This window comes from Cydia strobilella, chromosome 1, assembly GCF_947568885.1.
Source record: "Cydia strobilella chromosome 1, ilCydStro3.1, whole genome shotgun sequence".
NCBI lineage: Eukaryota > Metazoa > Arthropoda > Insecta > Lepidoptera > Tortricidae > Cydia > Cydia strobilella.
The window spans coordinates 19,798,573-19,825,897 of NC_086041.1; the positions used below are offsets into that span (position 1 = coordinate 19,798,573).

A 27,325-nucleotide genomic window follows, 5' to 3' on the forward strand; every position below is an offset into this window, starting at 1 on the left:
TATAATATATATAATGCAATGTTTAAAGATTACAAATAAGTAGGTTGTGTTTTCTTAGGGATAGGTAATTTATATAGTTTTACTAAAAGTTGCTCGAATTTTTATCTAAATAAATACCTAAATTGTTTCGAACCCATGAACTACTACTAAGTATACACTGATTGTTAATTAAATTTCACCAAATTTATCAGATCTGTCAAAAATCACTGTCATTGACTAACGTCAAATACTATCAGTGCAGTGATGGGCTGGGTGCATAGCCAACGTGGAATCGTTAACGCTCCGTAGCGAACGAAGTGTGGAAGAGTGATAGAGAAAGATCCGTATAGTGGGGAATAGTGATAGAAAAACATGACTACGTTACGCTACGGAGTGTCAACGATTGGCACGTTGGCTACGCGCCCTGTTAAGACTACGAAGAGGGGGCGTAAACCCAGCAAATTAGAAGGGAACAAAGACACATAAAGATACATACGAGTATTGCCATCGCGCAGGTTTTAATTTTGTACCTACCTCAATAATTTGAAAACATGCTTTTGTTGGTCACGTTCCTTGGCTATATTATTATCTATTTCATACTAAAAGTATACTGGTAATGTGGTATGCTGGGTAACGATATACAGCTGAAATTAAATCAGACATTTTTCGGTGTTTTTTTTCTATTGAGCCAACTTTAACCTAATAAGGTTTTGGTTGTAGTCTGCCCTTGCAAATATGTGACGTCCAAAGGGGAAAGGTATCTTACGCTGTTATTCACGACGCTCCTATACGAATACGCTGCTACGCTACGCGTCGTAATCGCCATCCGCCATAAGGTACCTTTTCCGTGGAACGTCACATATAATCTAGTTTCCATATGTTTTATCCATGATATGATATGACATGATATGATTTATTTATCTCACAATATACAATTGCACTTAAAATTACACATGGTATTAGGAATTTATATTGTGATTGTCAGTGTTTTACATTATGAATGATCGAATATGAAAAATAACAGTGACAATCAGAATTACATTCAAAATTATTAAATTACAATCAATTAAAATAATAGATTAAAAACATACATGGCATTTGCCTTAGTAAAAACGTGTACCAACTCAATATAACAACTATAATTTTGCGTTAGCCCCCTTAAACGGATTGGTTACTACTTACTAGGGCGATTAAATTGTATTTCTTGCAAAAAAACTCTGATTACATATAGGTATTTGTATTAAATAGTGCCTCCAATCCGAGTCGTTAGTGGTCTTGGAGACTAGGTTCAAATCCCGTCAAAACCAACATCACACAAGCACAAATATTGTTATAATAATTCATTTACAGCAAAAGGAACAGTTGTTGTCTATGTAATGTCACAAGACAATCGTAAATCATTTATTCTTGGACAGAAGGCGGATGAATCGCAATGTAAATCACGGCAAAGAACGACGTTAGCAAAAAATAATATAAATGTCTGTGTTTTCCTATTAATAATACTATTAGTCATGTAAATACCTAACATTACAACAGACATTAATTTTTACGAATATACTTGTAGCAAATATAATAATTTATACGAAACTTGAAATACTAGTAAAACACGCTACAAGAGTAGGTACATTTTAGAACAAGGAACAGTTGCGCAGAATACACAATTCGAGTAATCCCTCTTTTAAAATAATTATTTAGTCACCTACAAAACATTTATATTTTATTTTCGCAAAACCTACATTTTTACCCGACTGCCAAAGGAGGAGGGTCATGTTTTTCGAGTGTATGTAAGTATGTATGTCTGTTTCTTTGTGGCCTCGTGTAGCCTAAACGGCTGGATGGATCTTGATGTATGAGGTATCGTTAGATTCGTCTTGATCACGGGAGTGTCATAGGATACATTTTATTCCGAAAGTCCTACGGGATACAGAGATAATATTTTCTTTACTTTCTCTTTGAAAAAATTTGATGTATGAGGTATCATTAGATTCGCCTTGATCACGGGAGTATCATAGCCCCCGCAATTTACCCCGAAATTCCTACAGGAACATGTTAATTCTTCGTAAACTCAAGCCACCCACGCGTCAGCAAGCAATGAGCATATAACTTGTTCTGCAACTCCCGCGCTCGTCGTAGAACTTTCAAATGGTACTTACATAATAATCTACAAAATTTTCGTTAAATAAAAACAGCTAAAAAGTTATAAATAAAAAAATAATTATTATAAAAAAACCCGACTGCACACTAAAAAGAGGAAAACAAGCCCCACAAGAATATTGTTTAATCAAATGCTACAACCAAGCTATGGAATACCGTTTAAACAATATAAAATGCACTATGAAATGTGTTCGAAATCGATAGTTAAATAAATAAAAACTTATTCTAAATACTAACTAAATATAATTTATAAATGTTAATAGTAAGTATCGCAGGCGGGGACCAACAGAGGGTTACTTATAGTCATTTTGGTTGTTGGTTGTTAAGTTCACTATTTAGCAGAATGTTACTTAGGTAGGTATTTTCGTTGGTGGCGGTCAAGTTGGTCCCCGCCTGCGATACTTACCATCAACATTTATAAATTATATTTAGTTAGTATTTAGAATAAGTTTTTATTTATTTAACTATCGATTACGAACACATTTCATAGTGCATTTTATATTGTTTAAACGGTATTCTATAGCTTGGTTGTAGCATTTGATTAAACAATATTTTTGTGGGGCTTGTTTTCCTCTTTTTAGTGTGCAGTCGGGTTTTTCGTTTTTTTATAATAATATTTTTTTTGTATCAAAGAATAATTAATAATGATATCGAATCTTTGTGGCCGTGGCTCGCTCAGTTCTATGTACACTAGTGTACCGGTCTGTACAGGAGTGATGCTTTGCAATCTTTGCATCCAATCTATACTAATCCATACTAATATTATAAATGCGAAAGTGTGTGTGTGTGTGTGTGTGTGCGTGTGTGTGATTATAAGTGTGTGTGTGTCTGTCTGTTACCTCTTAAGCTTAAACCGCTGAACGGATTTAGTTTACTTAAATTTGCCATAGAGATAGTTTGAGTCCCGGGGAAGGACATAGGATAGTCTTTATGTCGGAAGTCATCCCTAAAGAGAGTGAAAAGGGGGTGGAATTGAGAGACTTAATGAATTGCCTGATAATTGATGTGAAGCAATTAAGCTTATGCTCAAATTAAATGATTGCTATTACACTCTATCCAGGCGCTAAACTTACTCTAGCTGCTGCTGATTCCACGCAGACGAAGTCGCGGAAAAAAGCTAGTAACATATAATTGACATACAATTTAGTTTATAGTTTTGAATGATTCACGGTTAGTTTCACTAGACTTATATTGACCGGGATATAAAATAATACACAAATAATACAAAAGATAATCAAGGTCTATATCCCGGTCAATATAAGTCTAATTTAGTTTATGTTAAACATGCTTCTAATTGCAGAACACGATAAACACAACGATTAAGTATATCTAACTGCCATGTGTGTTCATCTATTAGTGTCAATATTTTTCTCTATTTGCATTGGGCCTACTATAGAAAGCGGCATTTTTAGGAGTCAAAGTTAATAGTCGCTATTTCTTGAACACTTCATCCCCAGTCCCGCTAATCAAGCCGCTTCCAATTCATGACTTGCTGGCCAAAGGGCGGGCCAGTGATAATGGTTATGGCGAAAGTTCGCCATCCTAACTGCCCTATTCCGCACCGGCCCCGCGAGCGCGAGGCGACAATTTGTTACCAACGACTGTTCCAGTTGCGAGATTGGGTGTTATTGCCGGCGTCGATTGCGAGTTTTCACTTCTTAAAAACTTTATACGGAATCACCCAAATGTTAAAGCGTCGTAAATTTGTCGATCTTTTTTAATCAAGTCGGAAATTTATTATTTTTGTTGCGTAATTACTACTTGTATTTTCCTTGGTAAATGTAATAAAAAAGAAATAGTAGGTATTGGCACGACTTCCATACGGGACCCTATTACTAAGACTCCTTTGACCGTCTCTGTCTGTCTGTGTGTCTGTTAACAGTTGAAATTTTCACAGATAATGTATTTCTGTTGCCGCTATAACAATAAATACTAAAAAGTACGGAACCCTCGATGGGCGAGGCCGACTCGCACGTGTCCGGTTTTATAAGATGAAGCAGACGAAATTATTACGTAACTTTTCCATTAATATCACTCTTTTAATTCTTTTTGCAATGATGATATTAAATCTGTCTTTTTGATCTAATTTATTTCTGCGTAGACTCAGTATTAGTACTTCATAGTAAATTCCACACTCCTTGCCTTAATATTATTATAGTAGGGTTATGGACACGCATCGTTATAGTAGGGTGCCACTTATAGAACCTAAAAACACCTAAATATTTTGGTGTACACTTTTTATGACGATTGTTAATAAATGGTTATGGTTAATAACCAACTTGTATTTTGCAAATAATATAAGCAAGATGAAAGACAAACTGTTAAAAAATCTGTTCAGAATAATAATTGAACGTTTTTAGTTTGCAGCTAAGAAAACCCAGATAAAATCGTTATCCTCCTGAGACCCGCGTGCAAATATATGCACACATTGACGACCAGTCTGGCCTAGTGGGTAGTGACCCTGCCTGTGAAGCCAGGTATGGGAATTTATTTGCGTGAACACAAATATTTATTCCTCGCTCATGGGTGTTTTCTATGTACACATATAAGTATGTATGTCGTCGCCAAGCACCCATAGTACAAGCTTTGCTTAATTTGGGGCTAGGTTGATCTGTGTAAGATGTCCCCTAATATTTATTTATTATTATTATGTATATATTTCACAATATATCTGAACTTTTAATAAACTACCTACTTAACTAAGTTTTAAATACAAAAACAAAACAACTGCTTCTGGGTCTCAGGAGGGTTAAGCAGTTAGGCAAGCAAACTCGATTCAATTAAAATAGTAAATTTTGACTGAAAATTACCTTTTTTCAACAACCGCCTGAAAATACATATCCAGACAATGCACAGAGCTCAGTATCTAGCAAAAAAATCGATCTACTTTTAAAACTTAACACGAATTTACGATCCTAGCTCTTGCCAGAACACGGAAAGGAAAAAGAAATATGGTGGAAATTCCATAAAAGTCATCCGTAATACAATATTATAGAGGAGGTGGTTGTAACTCGGCGTGGCACTCCTGGACGTGATTTACGCGGGCAGAAGTGTGTGTGCGTAGCGATATTTGACGCGGAAAAATGGTTTTGGGATAAGATTAAAAGTAAATTAATACTAGGAGGCTAACTACTACTAGTCAATGATCAAATCATGGTAAGTATCATAACATTCATAACATTGGTTATGGTTGGTTACGGTACGAGTATAACGACGGAGGCCAAGAAACACTGTGTCGCTGCGCCAGAGGAGTAAATAAGTAATTAAGTTAATATCTATAATACCTACCTCTACTTCTTACTTAAGAGGTACAAAAGATGAAGTTATTAAGAAGAAAGGTCAGAGACCTGTCCTACCTTCGAAAATAAGTGAGTTACGATATGGAAGTTTCTTAAGTTTCGGACAGTGCTTGCCTTCATTGGCCAGCTGGAGTGGGGTGTCAGAGCTAAATGCTCGCAGGGCAGAAGTGAAATATGCCTAAGACGCGAGTTGGCACATGAGTAGAAAGCGGTGCACATCTCTCCACGCCCTGAGCGGCTCCTCCTCCGATTTTTGGGAGCATATTGTGAGTTGACGAGTCACCACCTGCCCATTTTTTCGTGTTTTTAACATATGATCAGGGCAGGTACCATAGTCCCTTCCATAGTCCCAGTTACCAGTCCAGTAGCATCTCAACCCAATAGCCCAGTAAGTTCTTCTTGTCCCTTTCTCTTTCAATAGTCCTACACTAACCGGGCCTTGTCCTACTGTCGGTGCACTACTATAGCGCATACAGGGATAATCATCAGGGGTTAGTGTCACATCACAAACTAAATTGTTTATTTACAAGGGGACTCTACGTGCTGGCTTCGGCCCTACGCACGCCCACCAAATGTCCGGGACCTCATGGTCCCGAGATTATGTAAATGACAGACATAATAATAACCCGCGGGGGCAGCTTGTGGCGAGCTGACGATGAGTGGCGACAACGCGGACCCCTATTTCAGAGGGCCCTTTCATTTGGCCCCACGCCTCTGTCTGTACTTGCCTTGACTGGCCGGTCACAGAGGAGTCGCAAGAGCGGGACCTATGCTCCAGGTTGGAAGTGTAATATGTCATAATGCCGGCGGCCTGCTGAATGGATTACCGGGAACTGGCTACCGCAGACTCACCTCTCGATATGTTCACGGCCGCTCTGAATTGTTGCTCTATTGTCGCACTGTGCGTGCGGCCGTTGTAGGGCCCAGGCCCACTAAATGAGTTGGCGAGTCACCACCAATTCACAATTTTGAGACTGATTGTCACGGCAGGTGTCCGCTAGTCTCCACCCATAGCCTATTATCTAGTCCATCCAACATTCAAATCTATAGCTCATGACCTTATAGTTCCCATCGCAGCACAAAAGTGCTGCACTGCAATAGAACCACATTGTGCGTTCGGGGATGGTATCCGCTACGTGTATCCCTTGCTTTTAGATTAATTTATCTTAAAGGGCTTCTGCGCTGTTGGCTTCGGCCCCACGCACGCCTCCCAAAGGTCATGGACCCCATGGTTTCATAATACATTTATTTACCTATACGGATTCTACGTTTACACGTATATGTTCCGTGTACGATATAATAGTCGATAACTAGACGCGTTCTAGTCATTATTTTGATACTATTAAATTTTGAGTGAAAAGTAGCGTTTTTACTTTTTCATTGGTGTGATTGCTGTCAGAATTTTTTTTTAGCATGTGTATTATAATTATTTACGATACAATTGCGAAAAATCGGAAATTCGCAACGAGTAGAGAATTTTAAGATACGAGTGACGAGAGAGACGAGACAAGTTGAATATAAACAGTTTAAATTGGGTACCTACTACGTTCTAAAACGAAGTGAATTGAAGTTTACTTAAGCCATAATTTAATGAATATAATAGGTACATATACATATAATATATAAACGTAATACTTACTCATTTATCGATACCGACGTCAAACTTACTCAACAACTTTGAAAACTAAGCACATCAAACTCGAACAGTAATCGCACTGCATAACTAGAACTGGCTTGCACGGCAATATCGTCATAACAAATGTTCGGCCGTTAAACTAACGGCAGTATTAATCGCTGTTTTGTCTAGTACGTCGGGATTTATGGGGCGCGCGATCGATGGTGGCTCCGCTGTCAGTTTGTGGGCTGTGACAGATGCGGATGCTGATTGATATGGAAGATAGTTTCGAGTTTGTTAATAGTGGACAAATGAAAACAATTCTTACACAACAAAACAAAATAATCGTTTCTATCTAAAATTGATAATGATGATCATGTAAAAATACAACAAAGTCATCGTCTTTAATGCCTTCGTCCCGTACTATCCTACTAGCAAATAAAAGAAGCGTAAACTTATTCCAAGGGGAATAAAATTGAATACAAGCATTGTTGTGCCAGACGGCGTAGTTTATGTCTAAGAAGATACAAACTGTTGCACATATTTTTAAGCGCACACACATATTTCCCGCGTCAAGCCGTAATCGAATTCTGCCGCCCGCAGCCCTGGCTGTTGTTCACAACGCTTCCAGAATATTTTCTCCACAGGTACACCGGTGGTGAGTATAGGAGGATACCGCGAATATCGGAATTCGCAGAGCGCGTTTATTAGCCTCTAGCGTATTCGAGCGATAAAGAGGCAAAGAGAATGAACATACGAAGTGGATCGCGGTTATAATAATAATAAATAATAATAAATTTCTTTATTTCAATAACACAACTAAAAGTTACATTAAGTACTTATAAATAGGTAAGGATGGAGGTACATACATCAGTCTGATTTAGGTACGTAAATAAACTAATTTAGTTGTAAAGTTATACATTATGAGAAGAATGAGTCCTTTACTCCCCGTACTAGTTAATAGACTACAAATAAGGCATAAGTTATACCTATGACATCGTACTTGTATATTAATAGTAGATTGTGTCACAAGGGAGCAAAATGACATATTTACGTCGAGGGCGTACATTGAATCCGAAACGAATATTCTATAATAGAATCCCGAGAGTACCGAGGGATTCTAAAGTAGAATCCTGAGCATAGTGAGGGATTCAAGTGTGTTACGCCCAAGATGGAAATAATTTTGCTACCATGTGACACATACTAATTTTCACATCACCTATAAGGTAATTATGATGTTTAAAAATATTATTTAAGCTAAAAAAATTATGTGCAAAAAAATGTAAAAATAGTGTCCTAGATCAGAAAAGTGTTACTTTGATCCCTCTTAGCAGGGAAGAAAAGTGTCACTTTGATCCCTCCTAGCAGGGAAGAAAAAGCCCGTTTTCGAATTGGTGATGTGAAAAAGGTATTTATAACACGTATTATATTAATAGTACTGAAGTCAATAGCGTCTAGTCAAATACTCAAACGTTGTAAAGTTTTATCGACACGGCTTTACTAACGCAGTTGTTTCTTTTTAAATACGAGTATTACAACACAGGATGTAATTACGAAGTACAATTATTGTCAGACAATGATAAAAACCAGTTTCTATGCCTAAAATCGGCGTCAGCATTAACAATCTACGCGCAATTACCATTATTTACAACTTGAGTTTTAGTAGTAGTAGTAGTAGTAGTAAAACTCTTTATTGTACAAAAATAAACATAAAACAAGAGAAAAACGCATCATTTGTACAAAGGCGAACTTATCCCTTTCAGGGATCTCTTCCAGTTAACCTTTGAGCAGTTGAGGGAGAGCTCCAACAAAGACATAAGTTTTATACCGATTCCCAAGTTACCTATTGTTGAATGACGTAACTTTAAGGAACCTTAGTTATCTCAAGGGTCAAATTATACTAGAGACAAAATTGACACACAAGAACATGTTTTGTACGTAGGTATAAGTTGGTTGAGTTCAGCGTAGTCCAAGAATAAGGGTGTGCTGTTAAAAGTGTTCATAAACAAAGAGCGCAGTGTTCGAGATTTGCATTCCGCAGCAAGTTGTTTACATGGAGTTACGTGTTACATGTCGGTGACATGTTGTCACGCTAGCCAAGGCAACGCCACAACTAATAAAAAAACTATGTTATAAAAAATATGTCATGGAAAAATTCTAAAAAATAAATAAAAACCGGCCAAGTGCGAGTCGGACACGCGCACGAAGGGTTCCGCACCACTACGCAAAACACGGCAAAAAACCGGCCAAGTGCGAGTCGGACTCGCGCACGCAGGGTTCCGTACTATTACGTAAAAAACATGTACACGGTAACGCGTGTTTACATTTTTTAGGGTTCCGTACCCAAAGGGTAAAAATGGGACTCTATTACTAAGACCCCTCTGCCCGTCTGTCCGTCTGTCCGTCTGTCTGTCTGTCCGTCTGTCTGTCACCAGGCTGTATATCATCAACCGTATAATAGCTAGACAGTTGAAATTTTCACAGATAATGTATTTCTGTTGCCGCTATAACAACAAATGCTAAAAAGTACGGAACCCTTGGTGGGCGAGTCCAACTCGCAATTGTCCGGTTTTCTTTTTTTAAATATGATTCCAAATTGATATAAATCGCAGACAATATAAAGACGCACGGGACTGAGAATCCGATATAGGAGAAATATAATTTCAAACTCAAGTAGGTAATACATACAAATACTATAACTAGTTGTATACCTACACTGGCAAAGAAAGTGACGCGGCTACAAAGGTAATATCAAATGGTATAATCGTAAGGCACGAGAACAGAACAACACAGAACAGAAGGTGACAAATTGAATTGAAAACTTTGATGATTGGGCCGTGACATTGCCACACAGTTTTGACATAATACTAGCACATACCTACTCGTGCATTAAGTGTGCTTGGGGTCTAATACACGTCGTCCCTTTGAGCTGCCTCGAATCACACGGTGCAGCGCATTATGTAACCCGTCTGTGTGTCCACAGATACAGAGACAGTCGCTCATTGGGACGTGAGCGAGCGCAAATTAGCCGAGTGGACGGCGGCCTCATGGTATAACGAGATTGGAATCGGAATCAGCTTAAAATATCACATTACGCTATAGCTTTCGTGCTGCCTGTGGGTGAACTATACTCAGCGGGCAGTCAGTGCCTTAAGGGTGCAATATAACAACACGCTCAGGATGCTGTTGGGATTGCCCAGGTATTGTAGCGCATCGGGCATGTTTGCGGAAGCGCGAGTAGACGGCTTCCATGCCATTATTCGGAAGCGGGTCGCCTCCATCATGCGCCGTGTGCGCGAGAGTAACAACAGCATACTGGGCGTGATCGCTAGCAGTTTAGACTCCCCCATAGCGAGACACTGGAACAGCCTTCATGTAGTGAGTTGACCTGACGGAATTTTGTTGACATTATTAATATTTATTTTGTATTTGTTGAATTTTTGTAATGTGCCTTTTTTTTGAGTTGTGTGTTTAATGACGGAAATTTTAATTTAATTTAATTTTAAGATTTGTTTTAATGTACCTATTTATTGTTATTTTAATTGTGCTCGTGATTTTAATGTAATATGGATCTTGTTATCTGCAATAAAGAATACAATACAATATAGTAAATGGGGCTCTTTGGTTTATTATATTTAATTTAGTAATCAGTTTGGTGTTTGTTCTTACTTTTCATCTCAATAATTTTTAAAAATCTTTATCTAAGTGCCAATTTAGTTGCTTTAGATTTGTTTTTCCATTTTTTTTTTGTAGTGCTCATTTTCTATTAGTTTGATTAAACTAAACGAATACTTTAGTAAAGTTATAGTTTACTATTATAATATGAAACACAAAATGTGGCAACAATCCTCATTATGAAAATCTCAAATATATTTTTTAAATAATTTTAGCATAAACAGTTTAGAAGTTATTCAAGAAAATAGGCAAAAAATTACCATTCCCCCCCCCTTTATCTCCGAAACTACTGGGTCTAAAATTTAAAAAAAAAAATACACAAAATAGAACTTTACCTATAGATCACAGGAAAACCTATTAGAAATGTGAAGTCAAGCGTGAGTCGGACTTAATTACTTAGCTTTTGATCCGACCCCTACGGGTTTTTTAAAGACATTTCACTCGAGTTTCACATAAAAAATACATTGTTCAAATTATGCAACGTACGGAACCCTGGAACGCGAGTCTGACTCGCACTTTTTCATGATTGACCGAGTGAGCACGAAGTGCGAGCGAAGTGTCTCCGTTTTAGCTCGGGTACCTAAATATACTTTCGTATGTGTGTCCGGCTTCACCTCTACAGTTTGCATTTCTCAACCTATTATGTGTATTAGTGTTTGTAAAACTAAAGATTTTTCCTACTGAAAAGTACCATAGCTTATAATTATATATGTATCTAAGTTACGGTACTTTAGATTTTCTCAATACACTGTATATAGTAGCACCCTTAGTAAACCTTAATAGCAGCTAAGTTTATTTCTAAAAATAACAGTAAAGTGAATGCAAGGGTTTGTTTTCAAGTAAATGAGACAATGCAACATGTGTATGTAAACTCACACTATAACCTTGATAAAGTAGACGAGATAGTGCGAGATGTAGTACGCGCACAGCTGTAAAGCTGTCCGGTACGCTGCACGCTGGTCGTTGGGTTGGCCACGAGGAAACTTGCATTGCACCACAATATATTTTAATCAACATCATACTGAATGTTATTAGGTTTCTGTAACTTCAGTTGATAAGTTGAATGTTGTGTTGGTTGCGTTACAGTTACAGGTACGCTTATTTTTTTGCATATCTGCTTAGTGGTAATAAAAGGCACATTAATATAAAATTTGGTAAAAATACGGAACTGATGACACGGTACCGGTGTTAGAATAATTTTAAAAGCATAGATTTGATAACATAATACATTTATAATATTAAACAGGATCGAACGAGATGGTTTAATTTTACATTTGATAGGAGTGGCAGAAGGTCTTTTCCTTTGTCTTTATCAGACTTACTTTTCATCTCAATAATTTTTAAACATCTTTATCTAAGTGCCAATTTAGTTGCTTTAGATTTGTTTTTCCATTTTTTTTTGTAGTGCTCATTTTCTATTAGTTTGATTAAACTAAACGAATACTTTAGTAAAGTTATAGTTTACTATTATAATATGAAACACAAAACGTGGCAACAATCCTCATTATGAAAATCTCAAATATATTTTTTAAATAATTTTAGCATAAACAGTTTAGAAGTTATTCAAGAAAATAGGCAAAAAATTACCATTCCCCCCCCCTTTATCTCCGAAACTACTGGGTCTAAAATTTAAAAAAAATACACAAAATAGAACTTTACCTATAGATCACAGGAAAACCTATTAGAAATGTGCAGTCAAGCGTGAGTCGGACTTAATTACTTAGCTTTTGATCCGACCCCTACGGGTTTTTTAAAGACATTTCACTCGAGTTTCACATAAAAAATACATTGTTCAAATTATGCAACGTACGGAACCCTGGAACGCGAGTCTGACTCGCACTTTTTCATGATTGACCGAGTGAGCACGAAGTGCGAGCGAAGTGTCTCCGTTTTAGCTCGGGTACCTAAATATACTTTCGTATGTGTGTCCGGCTTCACCTCTACAGTTTGCATTTCTCAACCGATTGTGAAATGTTCGAGCAGGTTGGTTTGATAATAATATTGCTTTTTGTCCATTCCGTTTTTGGATTATTTTTAAATACAACAGTTTAACCTCTCGCGTTTTGAATACATATTTAATTACACGAACGGGTCTACCGCGATTTAATTTGATTGTTTTTATCTTAAATTCCGACGTTTCAGCTGAGTTGCACCAGCCGTGGTCACGGAAAGACTGACGTCCCAGAAAAATAAACTATAAACTAATTTCGGGTAGTTTAATGTTGTTTACTTAGATGTGTTGACATTTTGCTGGGATGTCAGTCTTTCCGTAACCACAGCTGGTGCAACTCAGCTGAAACGTCAGAAATTAAGGTAAAAACAATGAAATTAAATCGCGATAGACCCTTTCGTATAATTAAATATATTTTCAAATACACTCATTTAGTTTTAAACTAAGTGAAGACTCGCGAGGACTTCATCTCTCACAGCCTCTAATCAAGTCTAATCATTTAATCTAAATAAAACTATATAAGTAAATGATTCTGTAAACGACGGAGTTCAACAATAAAATGTAATCTGAAGACCACGTAAAATCACAAAACTGTAGCAATATCCTAGCAACCTGGGCCGTTACCGTAACGTTAATTATTCATTTATGGTGTTTTGCTGTTCACTATGCAACAACAAAAACCGCCGCTAAGCGAACTCGAACCTTATCTTCTATGACTTACGAGTGACTGCATTGTTTTTAGCAAAGATCCCTCCATTGCTACGCTTCTATAAACAGAAATGCTTCCATGGCAATTTTGAACTATATTTTCAATAGAATACGGTTGATATTGCTTTAAGTGTACGAGGTTGCTACGAAACGGTTCATAGAGTAGAGGCGTTACGGAGCTACGACGTAGCCATTGAACTTGTGATTTACGGCATCGAAATTGAAAATATTCTTTAGTGTAGGTCCTCTGCAGTACTAAAAGTAATAGTAGTGCTAAAGTAAATTGTACTACCATTTTTAAACATAAAACAGCCATTTCGACCCAGACAGCAGAAACCGCCCCGTGGCAATTTTGAATATTAGGTAACATGTCCATGGAAAGAAACCGAACGTAGAAACCAGGAAGTGTTCTACGTAAATTGTATGGTCTAATAATAAGTAGATTTATATTACCTATTGTATAACACTTTAAACACTCGCGATTTGTACACATAATTAATGTCATTAACGGGTCTAACGCGATCACACCACCAGGCCAATTCGAACAATGATCTAGATATCAACTAGATATCCACTAGATATGAAACAGAAACGATAACGAGATATTTAAGAAAGTAATGTCAAATTTGACATTTCCGCGATTCCGAATGTCCCCTTGAACGAACTCTTTAAGATTTTCTTAAGATATTACTTAGACATCCAATGGATATCTAATGGATATCCCCAAACATCACAATAATTGTAGCGTGAAATGACAATTGATTTCTCGAATCGAACTGCAAAATATAACTAGTTGAGAACGGTTCATGAGATACAGCCTGGTGACAGACAGACGGACAGACGGACAGACGGACAGTGGAGTCTTAGTGATAGGGTCCCGTTTTTACCCTTTGGGTACGGAACCCTAAAAAGGTAAAATTATGAAATTTTATCGCGTTAGACCCGTTAATGACATTATTTATGTTTACCTATTGTGATCATCATAAAGGTAGTACAAAATGTCGTCATGTCAGATTGCAATTTATTTTGCAATACCTATAAAATAATGTTTTATATCTAACAGAGAATCATCGAGGTACAATTTGTTAATAACATAACAAGTGAAAATATAACATATTTTGAAACAGTCGTTTCATTTAAAATATTATTTTTATTTTGAATTACCGTGATGCAAACTTATTAAAAAAATTATTGTATAATTTGTAATATTGTCTTCGGTTACCGCGATAGTTACAGGTCAATTCGAACAATTCTAGTGGATATCTAGATATCAACTAGATATCCACTAGATATGAAACAGAAACAATAACGAGATATTTAAGATAGCCATGTCAAATTTGACATTTTCGCGATTCCGAATGTCCTCTTGAATGATCTCTATAAGATTTGCTTAAGATATTACTTAGACATCCAATGGATACCTAATAGATATCCCAAAACGTCACAATAATTGTAGCGTGAAATGACAATTGGTTTTCTCGAATCGAACTGCAAAAAGATAACTAGTTGAGAACTAAACTTTAACGTATCTAATAGATCTCGTATTGTTCTCGTATCTAGTAATTATTGTTCGAATTGACCGGTAATTCATGAAATAAAACTATGAATAATGCTGTAAAGGGTTCGAAACTTCGGGATGTAAATTATTATATAATAAATTCAATATATGCGATATAATCCGATTTCATAGTTTTATTTTACAATAATTTGTATTTATTTATTTTAGATAATATTGAAAATCACAATTACAATGGGCTTAAAAATAATAATTATCTCAGTGACTGTTACAAGTAGGTACTGTTACAGTCTACCTAACCGTCAATAATTACCAGTGATCGGCATACTAGGCAGAGTATAAGTACAAAAAGTTATAAGAACAAAGTCAGGAAGTGGAGACTTCCTTGCATTAATACTTTTTTCGGGATTTCCCGGATTAAAACAATTCCGGGACTTTCCGGATTAAAATGATAGTCATGTGTGCAGATGTCATGTGTGTAGATCGCTTTCACTTACAAGTGAATTTTAAGCGTCAAAAGAAACCGGCATATCATTGAAAATATGGAAAAAATAGTAATATATCTACAAGAAAATTAGTTTTGATTATGATTCTGATTCTGACGATATTGACGATAAGTATATAATTTTGTATTTACCTATAGATTGAAGAAATATATTTATTGAAAGTTACAAAAATAAATATTTTATGCCTATTCATTGTATTGGGCAAAACAGAGGAATGCATTGTTTTTTTACCCTATTTATAACAATATTATTTACTTAGTACGTTTCCGGGACTTTAATAGTCACGCAAAAAATTGTAGTCGTAAGAGTTTTTAATTTTTGACTATATTCTACTAAGTTTAGGTATTTATACTCGGTCTATTCCGATCACTGATAATTATACTATTCACTATACTATTCAGCGCACCGACACTTCTTAAAGTTGCGTTCAGAATCTCGCGAACTACATTGACAAGTCAATGTGCACAAATGATACCACAGTTTGGACAGTGCTGCTGTTCATATCGAAAAAAGTTTTAATTACAGAATATCGCGAGAATTCACCGCTAGGGGCGCTACTGTTGCGCGGTCAGTTCAAATGTAACTAAGAAATTTTGTTGTTATTTTACAAATGATACTTGGTATTTCGAAAATTGTGCATTTTTATAGCTATAGAGACAAGACAAAGACAAATACATTGTAATTAATTACATATTTTATTTTATTTATTTTGTTAGGAAAACTTACAGCTAGAGTAATAAGTAAGGTGATAACATAGAAACAGTGATTTTGGCTCAAAATACAAATAAGGGCAATGTCAACGGGGAAATATTTCGTACAATCTGATTAATTTCTCATTTTATATTTACATTGTGTGGTGCGGTGCGCAAAAATAAAATCGTCTCGGTGATCCATATTGCTTCGATTACAAAGACCAGTCCCCAAACGGGACATTCAAGTTGACAATTAGGTCAGAATTTAAATAATTATGGATCAATCTCATCTACCGGCCACACGTACAAAATTAAATCACCAATTTTAGATTTATGGCGACAACTTGCCCCCAAAGCTGCATACTAACGTCGAAATTTTTCAATTTCACATTCGCACCGCCTGATTTGATCAGTAACGTCACAATCTTACAATCGAATCAACCACTTTTCTCGTCACATTCATATAAATCGAAATCGTTTGTGACCCCTTTATAATTATCACACGGGTAGTAAGTGATCTTACTTATCGAGTATCATTTCATCGACATTTTTATTTTTATCGAAATTATATATAAAAAAAATATAATTTTTAAACAATATAAATTTTTAAATTCAAATATTTCTTTTTTATAAAAATTTAAACTCGTGACTATTTTTTCTTTGCTTTTCCTAGTATCATTTTATCTGGCAATCTCATGTCAATTTAGTTCGCGAGATTCTGGAGGCGATCTTAGCTGCACTCGCTTTGCAATATCAAATGACTGTGTCCAATCAAGCCATTCTGCATATCTGGTATGTGTTGTGAGGATGTCGTGTCTTGGTGCTGTCTTACAGGTCTTTTCTACTAATTTCAGGTAAATAGTCCATCCATGTCCTATTGACAGGTTAAAGGTGTATCAGGTTCGAAATGTAATGGGTATGTACTTACTGGGTAGTATAATAAATATTAAGCTCGTCTTTAAAACAACTTAACTTGGAGTAACTTTCTACGAATGAATATAAAAAATAACTACGACTTACAGACCAATTCGAACGTACAACTGACATCAAACAAATATTAGAATGATATTGAAATCATATCAGTTCGCTGTCATTCGCGCATTCATTTCGCTCGGACTTGAGACGCCCGCGCGAATGACAGCAGAGCTATCTGATATATCGGTTTGATGTCAGGTGCACGTTCAACTTGGCCTGCTCTGCAAAAGCAGCAAATTAGTAACATTCGGATAAGTTCAGAAAGTCGTTTTATAGTAAACTCATTTTAAACTATCTTGTGCCCGTGGATTTGCCCGCGTGACAAACAATAGTTTTATAAGCAATAAAGTTAAATAAATATCACATTCCCTGCTGGATCGATCTAGTAGTGATAGCAAAAGCGCTTAGAATCTACGATAACAACAGCAGCTGGCAGGATTTCCTCTGTTATGCGATATCAACTGATCACGTCTGCGAAAAGTTCAAGAAATAAATACAAAGGAAATTATGTAAACGCGATTAATAAATATGTAAATTACTATGCATAGAAACACAGTGGAAGGTCGAACGCTAACGCTATTCCCTTCCCTTCAAAGCTCATACCTCCACATATCTCAAATATTTAACCTCATCGAGATGAAGTAACCAATGATTCTCGGTTATCCAATATAATTTTGATTACCTCCATAACTTTTTTTTTTTAATGATGAATAGGCAGGCGTTTGACCACGATCCCACCTGATGATGCGGTCTACGGTGAAGCACGCTTACCTATGAGATACCTATTAACTCTTGCCTTGAAAAGCCCCAGATTGTACTCATGCGGAAACACAGACTCGGGCAGGGCGTTCCACTCCTTGGCAGTTCGCATAAGAAATGTGGAAGCAAAACGCTTCGTGCGTATTTTTGGAGTTCCTACCATGAAGCGATGCCGGAGTGCCGTTTGTCTTATAGTCCGATGGTAAAAATGGGACGGAGGAATAAGGTTGTGCAGTTCCTCGGCACAATCTCCGAAATGTATCCTATAAAAAGAATAAAAGATCGACAGGCTGGCAACCTTGCGACGATGCTCCAGACTTTGGAGTCGAGCATTCGTCAGATTGCTGTCATTGATGATTCTCTTGGCCCTCCTCTCAACTGACTAGAGCGCCTCAAGCTGGTACTTTGCAGAGCCATCCCACAGATGAGAACAGTATTCTACACATGATCGGACTTGTGCTTGGTAAAGGTCGAGCAGCTGCCTAGGTGTAAAATACTGCCTCACCTTGTTGAGCATGCCTAGCTTTTTTGCCTCTAACTGTGCTTTCGACTCGACATGCGGGCCGAAGTTGAGTTTCGAGGTCAGCGAGATTCCGAGCAGTTCAAGATGGTCAGTTACCGGAAGGGATACACCTCGGAAAGTAGGAGTGAGATGGAATGGACTCCGTTTAGCGGAAAGAGACACGCCTGAGTCTTACCAGCATTGAACGCAACCAAATTGGCTTCACCCCAATCGGAGACTGCCTTCAGTGACACGTAGAGGTGGGTAGGGGTGAGTAAATACTGAGTATTTACTCGGTATTTACTCAAATCATACAGTAAATACTCGTATTTACTCATTTTGGTGAGTAAAAACGATTATTAACAAAATTTCAATACTTTGGTGAGATTTAAGTACTAAATTGGTTTTTATTTAATTGTGTTAACGTGTAATAATGATATTTATGTTATAAGAAGCTTATTACGCTAAGTTTTTGGCAAAAAGGTGATTATCAGTGAGAGGTCATTTGGAATTTAGCGGATATAGACGTGATAAAGTATAGTTAACAATTTTGTTTTAAATAAGAAGGTACTTAATTAGTAATTACTTTCAAAGTTACTTAATTACTTGCGTTCTAGATAAGTGCATGTTGCAAGCTGATTCACATATTATACAGTTTTTAACCAGTTGTTTATTAAAATAAAACTGCGGCGAAAATACTTTACAATATTTATAGCTCTTACCAGATAGCGCGACGATTGTTACATAGTATGTATAGTAGTTCTTACGGCTAACTCTTTGTCTATTGTAAGTAAAACCGCACGTGCTTACTACCTGCAAAAAAGGTTCGGTCATTGGCATATAATTCTAATAGGGTATTTGACTACTAGTCAAATCAGTTTCTTTTTGCGAACTGTCAAAACGATTTTGCTACTTTGGAATTTATATGAAACACTAGCATGTGACGTCACAATCAAATTACCTACTCTTTATAGTTTTATACGGGCTTTAAAATAGAAATTGTGTCTAAAAATAACTGCTGTCTACGTTTCTCTATTAATCTTCTGGTGCTTTATTTCATGCATGGTGTAAAATAATTAATTTTAAATACAGTCAAATACGCTATTGGCTTATCAATATTCGGGAATCTAAAATAATAAACACGATTTATATGTTATGTATTAATATTTTAGCGCCAATAATTTATATGAGCCTCAAACATATAGCCGTTTTCTTTTTAAAATGTGGTCTCCTTCTCCTCCTTGCATCAGTTTCCTCATCACTGAGGGTCGTGGTCACTTCTAGGTTCTCTTGGACAATTTGCCGCCACTTCTTTCTGTCTGTCGCCGAGTGTAGGGCACCGTGGAGCGTTACATCAAGGGCTGAGCGAAATTGATCTGTCCACCGCATTGGGCTCCTACGTCTCGGCTTATCGCCTTCGATTTTACCAGTGATTACCAGTTTTTCCAGGTTATCACTGTCTTTCCTGGCAATGTGGCCAAAATTCATAAAAATACAACTCATATTGATTAATTTAAGGCTCCGTTTTTGTTGCGAATTTATTAATTTTAGTATCCATGGCCAAAATGGTTACTGAGTGGGACCCACGGAACACCATAGATGGTGCAGGCCGGGGTTCAGGCAGACCGAAACGGAGATGGCGGGACGACTTGGACGCATTCTACCCCAAATGGTGGGAAAATGCCGATGACAGGGTCGAATGGAAAAAACGAGGGGAGACCTTCGCCCGAAGTAGGCTAATAAATAAAAAAAAAGTACCCATTTCTATTTTTTTAAACTACCCGAATTCGATTAATTAGTTGACCGGTTAAATATGTGCCAATTGCAATGGAAAACTATTAATTACGTCCCACGTTTAGGGGGAGGGAGGGGGTCTAGAAAATGTGACATGTTGTGACACGGGGGAGAGGAATTAGAAACTTTGTGACGTCACTTTAACTTCACTCGTAGTCGAAAATTGTTTTGATTGTTTGTATTCGCGATACAACTAAATAAGCTAGTTTTTGAAACGATATATCGTATCGGTTTCGTGTCATAATATTTCTAATATTCCTATTATTTAAAATATTTTTATTAAAATAACTATATTTCATTCAATTTGCTAATTTCGTTGAAAACAAAATTGTCAAATATGTGAAGTCACACGAGGGGGAACGGGATTGCCAAATGTGAAATCACTAAATTCGTGTGATGTAATTTATGGATGACCCCCTAGGCCAACGCTCAAAAACCAGTGTAAGTGCGCTCTCCGATATATATACATTTTATTTATTTATTTTTAAACTTTATTGCACAATTAAAATATGTACAAATGGCGGACTTAATGCCTCAAGGCATTCTCTACCAGTCAACCATTGGGCAAAACAGAAATTCTCAAAGAATTTCAGAAATTTTATATCGGATAACGCGCCTTTGTTACGCATCTCGTTGACATATTTTAGACTGCTTCTGTAGCGTTCGACTCGCCGAAACTCAGTAACCGTAGAGGGACCCCACACAGCCTCGCAATTTTTCCGTAGTTCATTTTGAATCTTATTGCAAGTTCCATAGAAATTGTAATTCAATAACCGGTTAAATTGACCGAACCGTTTTTTATTGAGTGAGTAGCACGTGCGGTTTTACTTACAATAGACAATGAGTTAGCTGCAAGGGCCAGCTTGAAAATTAACGACTATACATAGTATAGCCCTATAGTATACGCGGTCAAAGTTAGCGATTCTTTTTTTTGCAGGTAGTAGCACGTGCAGTTTTACTTACAATAGACAAAGAGTTAACCGAAAGGGCCAGCCTGAAAACTAACGACTATAATAAAATCATATTTTAACCACACTAAATACATAGTTACGGTATACGGCAAATACGGGTATTTTAGGTAGGTGGGTTTTCTTCCCACTCCCACTAGTTGCTTCCCAATCTTCCCATGCGGCGAACTGCTGCTTAGAAAGCGTTTCCACGCAGAGGTCCAATCTCCCATTAAAATAAGTGACTGAGGACTGGAATAGAATCCACAGGTCCACCTTTTGGAATCCTGAATCCCCGTACACGCCAAATTACGTGTTTACGCGGCACTTACGTCCTTTTATGAAGAGTTTTTTAATGAAAACTCAAAAATGACCCGACCGATCATGTTTAAAGTATTTTTTCTCAAAGTGTTTTCTAGGGTCTATTTTCCCGATATTTTTTCATATTTTATTTAACTTTGTTCCAAAAGTTATAGAGGGATGAACATTATTTTGGCCTTTGGAAACGGTTTTTTCCCAAAAGTATTAAATTTATCGAAAAAAGTGCATAATAACATTGAATTTATTTTTAAAGACCAATTTAATGATGTGCCACACGTTGGTGGTTTCAGATTTTTTTATTGTGACACTTAGTTACATGTATGGAACGCCCCTCCTTAAATATATTTTTTACTAATTGGACTACTAAATCCAGTACAAAATACACCTTTATTTCAGATTTCTATACCCTGTCAGCAGTGTCAGCACTCTAAATAGTTTATACCCACCAAATTGGGTATAAACGAGTAAATACGGGTAAATTGAGTAAATACTGAGTATTTACTCGATATTTACTCTTGAGTATTTACTCACTACCCATCTCTAGTGACACGTTCATGCGTTCGACCATTGCCTCCCTGAGCGCCTGAATTTCGGCTCCACTAGCTCGTGAATTGGGTATGTAGCTTTCAACAACCGTAGTGTCATCTGCATATCCGAACGTACCTGGCTGCAGCAGGTCGTTTATGTGGAGCAGGAAAAGGGTCGCTGCATTGAGGGACTCCGGCATTGATTGCCATTTGATTGATGACAACCCGAATCGATCGATCCCTCAAAAGTAGACCGAAGGACGGTAGCTTGCTAATAAGGCCCTCGTGCCAAACCCTGTCGAAGGCCTTCGATACATCTAGAGAGACAGCTAAAACCTCTTCATTCTTCTCGATGGCCTCACTCCAGATGTGCGTGGCATACGCTAAAAGATCTCCAGTAGATAAGACCGGCCTCGGCGGAACCCATACTGCCGGTCACTGAGCAGGTCGTTCGCTTCTAGGTATGCCAGGAGTCGGTTGTTCAGTACACGTTCCATACTATTCCAGAGTATGGACGTGACCGAAATCGGTCTATAGTTGGCAGGGTCAGCTCCGCTACCTTTCTTCGCCACTGGTTGAACATTAGCAAGCTTCCAAGACTTCGGCTGGTTGAACATTAGTAAGCTTCCAAGAACTCGAACTTATTTACTGACAAACCTCTATAAGTCGAGGAAAATAAAAAGACAAGTACTTTATGCGTATATTTACCTCTTTATTATGAACTAGCGTGACTTCGTTGGCGTGGAATCAGTAACAACAGCAAGAAATAGCAACCATTCAATTTGAGCCTTATTAATTATCAAGTAATTCATTAAATCTCTCAATTTTACCCCCCTTTTCACTCTCTTTAGGGATGATTTCCGACATTAAAACTATCCTATGTTCCCCGGGACTCAAGAGATATCTATGCCAAATTTCAAGTAAATCGGTTCAGCGGTTTAAGCGTGAAAAGGTAACACACAGACAGACTTTCGCATATATAATATTAGTATGGATGTATGGATATTAGTATGGATAGTATGGATTTTATATTCGTTTCACCTCTAACTGTAACTCGAAACCTAGGTAATGAGTTTAATTTTACCTTGAGATTTATTCTACTTTACATAAAAGGGTTTTAACAAGTAAACAAACTATGTATTTTCTAATATTAAGACTACACAGTGAAGTTATTCTACCTTGTACAGATTTTAAGCTTTAAAAAGTCTTTCACTAGGCAGAAACTGAACCCAGCAGTGTTTTAAAATTTAGTGTAGAGACTGCAGTGTGCAGTGGCTGTCGATATCATATACTAAAACCAAAACCCTGCCATACTAGCCTCAATAAAGAAGTTAGCGGCAATCGCCTAATTTTGCCGCAAGCACTTGGGCGATATTTAATAAGTAAACAATGATAGCACAATCGGATTAAGTCCCACCTCGACATCCTTCCAAAGATATGAAATTTGGTATGTATGTTAATTCTTCTTCTTCGTCGTTTTACTCTTTGCAGAGTGTCGTGGTCAACTGCTGACATCAGGCACAGATGTTGCTTGCCGTACGATTTCTCGCCATTTTCCGCGGTTGGAGGTCATTCTGGCAAATGCGTTCAGGGGCCCGTCCATGGCAGATTTGATTTGGTCAGTCCATCGAATAGGTGGCCTTTTACGCGGTCTTGCTCCGTTTGCTTTACCCTGCACCACTAGACGCTCGATGGAGTCATTGTTTCGCTTTGAGACGTGACCGAAGAAACTGAGCATGCTGGTCTTTACGAGAGTCGAAAGGCGCTGCTTGATACGGAGTTCTTTAAGGATGGAGACATTAGTTCTAAAGTCGGTCCAGGATACCCCCAGCATTTTCCTCCAGCATCACATCTCTAGGGCGTCTATCTTTTTCTCACCAGTCTTTCCAGTCGGATAGTCCACGTCTCCGCAGCATATAAGAATATGGGAAAAACGAGGGCCCGTACAAGCCGAACCTTCGTGGTGTTTGTGACGTTTTGATTCTTCCAAATTCTCTTCAACTTATCCATTGCAGTTCTAGTCATACCCATACGTCTTTTCACCTCATCTTCACAGTCACCAGTTGTTAATGGTTAATGTTAATTAAAGGTCTCTTTTTCATGTCCACAATATTTGACATTTGGGGACCTGGAGAAATTTGCGTTTTACTCTAAATATACGTTCTCTATGAAAATATGGTGTAAGGCAACATTAAAGCTTAATAAATTCTACACGAAAAAGTCCTAGATATCTTTGCGGAAAAAATACATCTTGTTATAGAAAATAATAGCTGAATCCAGATTTAGCGCTTATACACTTTCAGGGGATATTCTCTTAATATGAAACTTGAAGTAATATGAATTTCACTACATTTGTACACGTTCTACCCCAATATCAACATTTCGCTCGACTGCGACTTAAACAGAAAGTAGGGTTATGGGTTTAAATACTGAAAATCAGTACATTCTGTAGCTCAGGATGCAGGACGGATTTTTTTAAATGACATGTCGGTAGATTCCTCTTGACCTTCACAACCTGTTTACACCTGTTTTATTAAAGAAAAATCAATACAGCCGCCTTGAGAGGACGCCGAATAGTAAATCATATTTTTACTTCTAGCGCCTTAACTATTGAGTGGATTTCAATAAAATAGACATCAGTAGATCCTTAATTAGTACACGAGTGCTATGCAATACAAATTAACTAAAATAAATGGAGGAAAAATGTTTAGGACTTAAAAATGTGACTGCAAAAATAGATTTTAGGTCTTAAATGGGGTTTAACCCTTAACCACCTACGCAAGGTCTCTCAGACCTTTGCAAATACAAAATAGTGAATAACTCAACACGTGTTCATTGCACGGACCTCTGTGACCCTGTACCTTTCCCTGCAGCCGTCTCAGTGCCGGCCATGTGATCGACGCCTTCGGACGTGTGTCTGTGTGAATTTGGTGAGCATAAGACTGTCGTCGGTGGTCTCAGCGACCTTGCCTAGGTGGTTATATACTATATCTCGCTGGTCTCCGAGACCTTGCCTAGGAGGTTACGTTAATTTTTATAAGCTTGTAATTTTTAATATTTTAACGCACTTTACGTTTTTTCTTTGTTAAAAAGCTTCCTAGGGAAATACCCATTAATAGTTGGTTACGAGAAGAGTCGTCCGACGAAGATGGCTTGCCGGATAATGAAGGCAGCGATTTAGGCTTCATACCAAATATTAGCTCTCTAGGACATCGGGAAGTGCCCTGGGTACACTAGTTCTGTATAAGTATTTACAACTGCACCCCCTCTATAAAGTGGTGCAGTTTTAGGACGGCAAGCGGGGGAGGGGGAGGGGGAGAAAGGTACAACTTTTTACGTAAACCCTAGGCTCATCAGGATATCGAGAAGTGTCCTAGTTTGACTTGTTATGTATTCAGAACTGCACCCCCTTTTTAGAGGCGGGAGGGTGAAAGTTACAGATTTATTAGTTTTGCTGTTCTATGTAGGTATCTAAAACCTATACTACATGGGAAATTACAGCTATCTAGGACAGACATCATGAAGTATTAAATAAAATGTGTAAGTTTGTATTTATTGGCTGTTTATTGGCTGCCGCGAAAAATGGCTATTTGAATAGCTTGCAATTTTATAATAATAGTACGTTTTTATATAAAAAATATAGCTGATTAGCTAGACTGATTATTGTTCTTTAAGATTTATTGATAAAAAAATATATCATGAAATAATATTTTGTGATCCCTTGTCCCAAAGGATTTAAACAATTTTTTTTGTTAAAAGTAAAAAAATGTTATATGTTAGGTTCAAGATATATGTTATTGATTACTGTTGTATTGATATTTGTTAATAAATGCCTTAAACCATTAGATAGGTAAATATTATTTAATTGTCCCTCTAATATAATTCTTATAAATATTTTAGAGCCATTTCAAATAGTGGTCTACATGACCTTTCGTAGATGGTTATGCTATAAAAATAGGACGTAGGTAGTTAAGGGTTAAACAATAGTGACAGTAATGAAATTTGACACCTACAATTTCAGGGATCCCTGTTTGCGTGTCATAAAATTGGAGCTTCGGGGACCTCGGGGATCAAACAAAGTATAAGTCTTTATGGTGTAAGGCAACATGCCTTACACCATATTTTCATAGAGAACGTATATTTAGAGTAAAACGCAAATTTCTCCAGGATGGTACACATTTTCCAAGATGGCTGGGATTCCTCGAGGTCCCCAAATGTCAAATAGTGTGGACATGAAAAAGAGACCTTTAATTAACATACATACTAAATTTCATATCTTTGGAAGGGTTTCGAGGTGAGACTTAATCCGATTGTGCTATGAAGCCCGGCCGTCATTTTGCAACAATTTGGTGTAGATTTCCACCGGATGCAGCCGCCCGTGGTGGCCTGATAACAGTATAACGCTGCAAATTAAGGACGCTGCTCATTGGTTGGAATTTGAAAATGATATTTAAGTTTCGGGTTCATTTTAATGGATTTTTGCGTAAAATTTTCTATTTAATGACAATCGAACTAAAATGATATTTAGCTTTTAGGCTTTCTATAAAAAAAAAACGCGTGCACTGCAAGACAAAAAGTTAGACAGTACTCCAAAAATCATGCTATGTCTATAGGCGCCCGCTACGCGGGTTGGCGAGGTCACATAACGATCAACACAGTAGTGCACGCCGAGCGACTACTAGGCAGGTGCCAGCAGAGCTGTACCAAGTCAAATAGTAATTAAACTATAAACGAAATAAATATCATATACAGCGTACGAACCAGCGTCCTCCACGCTGGTTCGAGGCCTTGGTAATTTTTTCCTTTGTATATGATATTTATTTCGTTTATATAGTAGTGAGACTACTTATAAAAACACAAATTAAAATATTCTCATAAGAAAGTAATTTAATTTGTTCTCAGAGTAGTTAAGTAATCAAACTATTTATATTTTTTACCTAGTCTCTCCACTACGTGACGCATTTACGAAGCAATTAATGCAAGACAATTTTTAGAATAAGAATAGAATAGAAAACGTTTATAGTAAAAATCTACCTAGATACAGCACCATACAAGTTTAAAAAGAAGATCTTATACACTAACACGTAAAATTACAAGTAGCTTATACTAACATGCAATAATTACAATATTGATGGTGCTATAGAGGCCACAAATGGACACCACTCAGCATATGCTCTAACATATAGGTATATGCTACAGCGCTGGTCTTCCGTGGAGCTTCATTGAAATCGAGCTATTGAAAGCGGCTCCAAACGGTTTTCGAAATACCATTAAAACAAACAGGTTGTAAAACATACATATACAATCCCGAATAGATTTCGTAATTTGCTACAAATCAAGCATATTAATGCATGTTTAAATAATATAATAATTAAATCTTCTTTGCTGGTGTCAAAGCTGCTAGC

The 27,325-nt window shown here is 37.1% G+C and overlaps 1 protein-coding gene and 1 long non-coding RNA gene across 4 annotated transcripts in view; one reads left to right on the forward strand and one right to left on the reverse strand.

Moving 5' to 3' along the window:
- The window catches only part of LOC134746100 (CUGBP Elav-like family member 1), a 514,830-nt gene that overhangs the window by 238,703 nt on the left and 248,802 nt on the right, over positions 1–27,325 (reverse strand). The window lies entirely within an intron of this gene.
- LOC134747259 (uncharacterized) lies at positions 1,725–2,208 on the forward strand. The gene is made up of 2 exons (XR_010128306.1): positions 1,725–1,890; positions 2,169–2,208. It is a non-coding gene; the product is annotated as an uncharacterized LOC134747259 (long non-coding RNA).